General features: G+C 45.5%; 1 pseudogene; it reads left to right on the forward strand.

Moving 5' to 3' along the window:
• The first annotated feature begins 282 nt into the window (after window positions 1–282).
• On the forward strand, window positions 283–5,774 carry LOC112616257 (annotated as a pseudogene).
• The last annotated feature ends 408 nt before the right edge of the window (window positions 5,775–6,182 follow it).

Consider the following 6,182-nt stretch of genomic DNA (forward strand, 5'->3'; position numbering starts at 1 on the left):
CTTTATTTGGGATATTTTCCAACTCCCTTTTTTCCACCCTCAAGAGTGAAAACTTCTGTCTTTGTCTTTGAACAAAAGATTTGGGTAAGGAGATCTGCAGAGAACTGCCTTTTTCTGCCTCTGTCTCACAGCAGGAGGCTGAGGTCAAAGGATTGATACTTAGGCAATGTTGGTTTTGTTTCACACAGCATGCTTTTAACATTGCAACTGTTTCCTATTGCTTAAAAATTTAGACTTAGTTTTTTTATTTGTGACTAATTCCTATTAGTTCTTAATTGAAATATGGTGAGTTCTCTTGCCCCAAAGAAAACAGGGTGAGTTCTCTTTTCCCAAAGAAAAGAGGTGATTTGCTCACTCTGACCCATTTGAGTGCTCCAAGTGACTGGAGACTTTGCAGACGTGTCTGAGTCATTACCCATGATGTGACACAGTCTCATAGGGACCTTACCACTGGAAGAACATTTTTAAGGGATGACTCTTCTGTTCCTCCAGATGGGTATGAGGAACTGACCCACAACTCCCCATAATATGAGCACTCTGCTGTCACTTGGCACTTAGAGGCAGTCCAAGACACATATGCAAGTGATTTATGATACTTGGGTAAAACCTAGAGGAGTGACACTCATAAGCAGCACACTTTTTACCCACATATATTCCTGACTTTGGCCACTTTTGAAAAGCTCCTAGATTATAAAAAAAATCAGGCTTCAAAATTCAAGCAGTCTTTTACAAAACAACCACCATTAGAAACACCAGCTAGATTTATGTATGACACTTATGGGACAACTCCTTGTAAATATCTAGAAGAGTGGACTCACCTAACCCAGAATAGTCATAAGCAACAATGACCAGAATTATGATCTTTTGAAATGATTAACAATTTATTTACTTGCACAACTGGAAAAAGATAGTTTGAATAGCAGAGTTACTTCTAATGGCACTTAAAAACTTGTAAAAGAAATCTTGAGAGAAAAAAATTACATTCAAGGCATAAGTAAAAGGATATTTGAAAGTATTTAAAAATATTTTCAAGACTTTTTTCTTATTGCCTTCAACTGCTCCTTCTCCTTCTATCCTTGTTATCTGAACTCATTCCTTTCTGCTTGCTCCTTTGGCTCCCATATATATCTTAGGCAGATTTTTTTTTTCCCCTTTGGAATTCCACAATGCACACATTTTCTTCTTTTAGAGAGAAGAAAATGCATTTAAATTTTGAATAAAGTAAACAAATGAAAAAACTATAGAATGAGAATAACACTACTGAGATTACAAAAATACAGATCCAACAAATTATTTTCTAAACCAGAGGTAATGAATGGAATTGATGATTTATTGACTGTTTATCAGACAATACCCTTTAAATGCCCCACACTCCTTTGGAGATGTAAATCTTTTAATGTATTTGAAATGCTAACATCCAGGGAATTAACTAAGCCGCATTCCATTTGAAATAAGATCTGAAACAAGTTAAAATATGTCAAATGCTCAAAAGACCTGCTTTGGATGTCCTGCAGGATTAAAAACAACAACAGCAGCAACAACAAAAGGGCAGATCACTTGAGGTCAGGAGTTTGAGATCAGCCTGGCCAATATGGTGAAACCCCATCTCTATTAAAAACATAAAAGTTAGCCAGGCATTGTGGCGTGCACCTGTAATCCCAGCTACTGGGGAGGCTGAGGCAGGAAAATCGCTTGAACCCGGGAGGCAGAGGTTGCAGTGAGCTGAGATTGTGCTACTGCACTCCAGCCTGGGTGACAGAGTGAGACTCTGTATTAAAACAAACAAACAAACAATAAAAACCTATATTATTTGTAACCCAATCTGTGTAGAGTCAGGTGTTAACTTTTTGTCCATTGTCACTGCCATGTGTATTTGCTGAGCTATTCTTTATTTTTTGTTGCAATTATGTTATCTGTTAATTATAAAGGCTGAGCATGGTGGCACATGCCTGTAATCCTAGCACTTTGGGATGTCAAGGCAGGCAGATCACTTCAAGTCAGGAATTTGAGACCAGCCTGGCCAGCGTGGTGAAACCCTATCTCTACTAAAAATACAAAAATTAGCCAGGCGTGGTGGCGGGTGCCCGTGGTCCCAGCTGCTCAGGAGGCTGAGGCGGGAGAATTGCTTGGACCTGGGAGGCGGAGGTTACAGTGAGCAGAGATCACACCACTGCACTCCAGTCTGGACAGCAGAGTGAAACTGTCTCAAAAATAAATAAGTAGATAAGGATAAAATGAGATAAGTCTTGCCCTGTTGCCCAGATGGGAGTGCAGTGGCACAATCAAGGCTCACTGAAGCTTCAACCTCCCAGGCTCAAGCGATCCTCCCATCTCAGCCTCTTGGGTGACTGGGACTGTGGGCGCACACCAACACCCCCTGCTAACTTATTTTTTGTGGAGACAGAGGTCTCACTATGTTACCCAGGCTGGGAATTTGTTCTTGAAGAAGCAGGGTAAATGGTGAGAGTATCCTTGTTCATGGCATAGAGGGGACTGGGTTGAGACAGGAATGCTGAGGCACCATCCCTTTCCATTCCTCCCTTAATTCTCATCAGAGTTCCCAAGTGGGACGAGACGGTGTCTTCTGCGCAGCTGGACTTCAACCAGGCTCTTCTGGAACAGCTCAGCCAGGATGAGTTGAGCAAGTTCAAGTCTCTGATCAGGACCGTATTCCTGGGAAATGTGTTACAAAAGATTCCCCCAGACATAGGTAGACAAGGCTGATGGGAAGCAACTGGAAGAAATCCTCACTAGCCATTGCCACAGCTACTGGATGGAGATGGAGACCATCCAGGTCTTTGAAAAAATGCACCAAGCAGATCTGTCTGATAAAGTAAAGGATGAACTCAGAGAAGCCGCTTTGAAATCAAACCTGCATCATTAGGGAAAACACGGAAAGAAGAGCCAAAACCTGCAGACCTGAAAGAAATGCCGGAACGTTTCGAAGCAGAAGCACTAGAGTTTTTAGAAACAAAGGAAGATGACACCAGCCTGAGAGAAGCTAAACAAGCATTGAAAGGAGAAAAGCCAGGTAAAGAGGATAGGTACAGAAGTATATTGAAAACAAAGTTCCGGCAAATGTGGAAAACCTGGCCTGGAGACAGCAAAGTGGTCCATATAGTGGCTCAGAGATACAAGATGCTGATCCCGTTCAGCAACTCCAGGGTGCTTCCTGCGCCCTCCCCACACACGTGTGCTGCATGGTCCTGCGGGCCTTGGGAAAACCACGCTGGCCAAGAAATTAATGCTGGACTGGACAAAGGACAACTTCAGCCAGAAATTCAGATAGGCTTTCTACCTCACCTGCAAGTAGCTCGTCTGCCTGGGCCCATGCAGTTTTGCAGAGCTGGTCTTCAGGGACTGGCCTGAATTGCAGGATGACATTCCAAACATCCTAGCCCAAGCACAGAAAATCCTGTTCGTGGTCGAAGGCTTTGATGAGCTGGGAGTCCCACCTGGGGCGCTGATCCAGGACATCTGCGGGGACTGGGAGAAGCAGAAGCCGGTGCCGGTCTTCCTGGGGAAGTTGCTGAAGAGGAAGATGTTATCCAAGGCCGCCCTGCTGGTCACCACGTGGCCTGGGGGCCCTGAGAGACCTCCGGCTCCTGGTAAGGGTGGAGGGGTTCCTGGAGGAGGACAGGAGGGCATATTTCCTGAGACACTTTAGAGACGAGGACCAAGCCATGCATGCCTTTGAGCTGACGAGAAGAAACGCGGTCCTGTTCCAGCCTGTATCGGTGCCCACGGTGTGCTGGATCATGTGCACGAGTCTGAAGCTGCAGAGGTAGAAGGGGAAGACCACCCCCCCAACTCTCCCCACCCGCACGGGGCTGTTCCTGCACTTCCTTGCCGCGGTTCCGCAGTGCACACAGCTCTGCGGCGCGCTGCGGGCGCTGAGCCTCCTGGCTGCTGAGGGCAAATGGGCGCAGATGTCCGTGCTCCGTGGAGAGGACTTGGCAAGGCTCGGGATGCAAGAGTCCGACATCGGCCAGTCCCTGGACAGAGGCATCCTCCGCCAGGACAGAGTCTCTAAAGGCTGCTACTCCTCCATCCACCTCAGCTTCCAGCAGTTTTTCACTGCGCTGTTCTGCACCCTGGAGAAGGAGGAGGAGGAGGACAAGGACGGCCACGCCTGACACACTGGGGACGTGCAGAAGCTGCTTTCCAGAGAAGAAAGACTCAAGAACCCCGACCTGATCTAAGCAGGACACTTCTTATTCGGCTTCGCCAACGAGAAGAGAGCCAAGGATTTGGAGACCACTTTTGGCTGCCTGATGTCACCGGAGATCAAACAGGAATTACTGTGATGAGACATAAATTGTGAAAAGGATGAACACTCAACAATGACAAACCTGAAGGAGCTGTTGTGCTGTCTGTATGAGTCTCAGGAGGAGGAGCTGGTGAAGGGGTTGACGGCGCCGTTCAAAGAAATATCCCTGCACTTAAATGCAGTAGACATTATGCTGTTTTCATTCTGCCTCAAGCATTGTCGAAACTTGCAGAAAATGCCACTGCAGGTAATAAAGGCAAAGCTCTGGGAGAATGTCACTGTGTCTGAATCAGATGCTGAAGTTGAGAGATCCCAGGATGATCAACACATGCTTCCTTTCTGGACCGACCTTTGTTCCATATTTGGCTCAAATAAGGATCTGATCGTTGTAGAAATCAATAAGCTTTCTTAGTGCCTCACTAGTAAGAATCCTGTGTGAACAAATAGCATCTGACACCTGTCGTCTCTGGAGAGTGGTGTTCAAAAACATTTCCCCAGCTGATGCTTATCGGAACCTCTTCCTAGCTCTTTGAGGTCACAAAACTGTAACATATCTGGCCCTTCAAGGCAATGACCAGAATGATGTGCTTCCTGCATTGTGTGAGGTCTTGAGACACTCAAAATGTAACCTGCAATATCTCCGGTTGGTGTCTTGTTCTGCCACCACTAAGCAATGGGCTGAACTCTCCTTGGCCCTTGAAGTCAACCAGTTCCTGACATGTGTAAATCTCTCCCACAATGAGCTCTTGGATGAGGGTGCCAAGTTGCTGTACACAACTTTAAGACACCCAAAATGCTTCCTGCAGAGGCTGTTGTTGGAAAACTGTCACTTTACAGAAGCCAATTGCAAGAACTTTGCTGCTGTTTTGGTTGTCAGCCAGGAGCTGACACACCTGTTCTTGGCCAAGAACCCCCGCGTGGGGATACAGGGGTGACATTTCTGTGTAAGGGCTTGAGTAACCCCAAGTGTAAACTACAGACCCTGGTGCTGTGGGACTGCAATATAACTGCAATAGCTGCTGTTATCTCGCAGTGGTTCTCCAAGAAAAATCAAGCCTAACGTGCTTGGATCTGGGACTGAATCACATAGGAGTTACTGGAGTGAAGCTCCTATGTGAGGCTTTGAAGAAACCACTGTGTAACTTGAGATGTCTGTGATTGTGGTGGTGTTCTATCCCTCCATTCAGTTGTGAGGACCTCTGCTCTGTGCTCAGCTGCAACCAGAGCCTCGTCACTCTGGACCTGAGCCAGAATCCCTTGGAGTCTAGTGGAATCTTTGCTGTTTGAAACCTTAACACATCCAAATTGCACCCTGAAGACACTCAGGTTGAAAATAGATGACTTTAATGATGAACTTGATAAGCTGCTGGAAGAAATAGAGGAAAACAACCCACAACTGCCTGTTGATACTGATAGACGTGATCCCTGGGGGGATGGGGAGGGGGAAGCTTCCTTCTCATTACTTCATTATCTGAATCCCCCTAGAGTCATTCATTCTCAATGAAGTCATGGATTTTCCAGGTGTTGATGAACCACCTGTGGCTCCTCCCCTCCCCCACCCCCACTTCTTAGGGATAATGAGTTGATTGCCTGGCTAGATGTTTTAACTATGGTTCTGCCTCTGTTTTACCTAGAATGTGCGCATGTCCTTAACCTTGGTATATATGAAATATATGTATCATGGGTATATTGAGAGAAATAAAGGTGAGAGCACTCACCAAAAAAAAAAAAAAAAACAAACTCCATCTTTTGGCAAGAATTCCATACTTTCATTGCCAACACCCAGATTCCATTTCTGGTCAGAAAACCAATCCCATTTGTATAATTTTTGACCTTTTGGGGTACTCATTTGTTATTGATTATTTTCCCTTCCATTAATCCTTTTTGATTTCCTGTCTTTTTTCATCTATGG

The sequence above is a fragment of the Theropithecus gelada genome, chromosome X (genome assembly GCF_003255815.1).
Source record: "Theropithecus gelada isolate Dixy chromosome X, Tgel_1.0, whole genome shotgun sequence".
In the NCBI taxonomy this organism is placed as follows: Eukaryota; Metazoa; Chordata; class Mammalia; order Primates; family Cercopithecidae; genus Theropithecus; species Theropithecus gelada.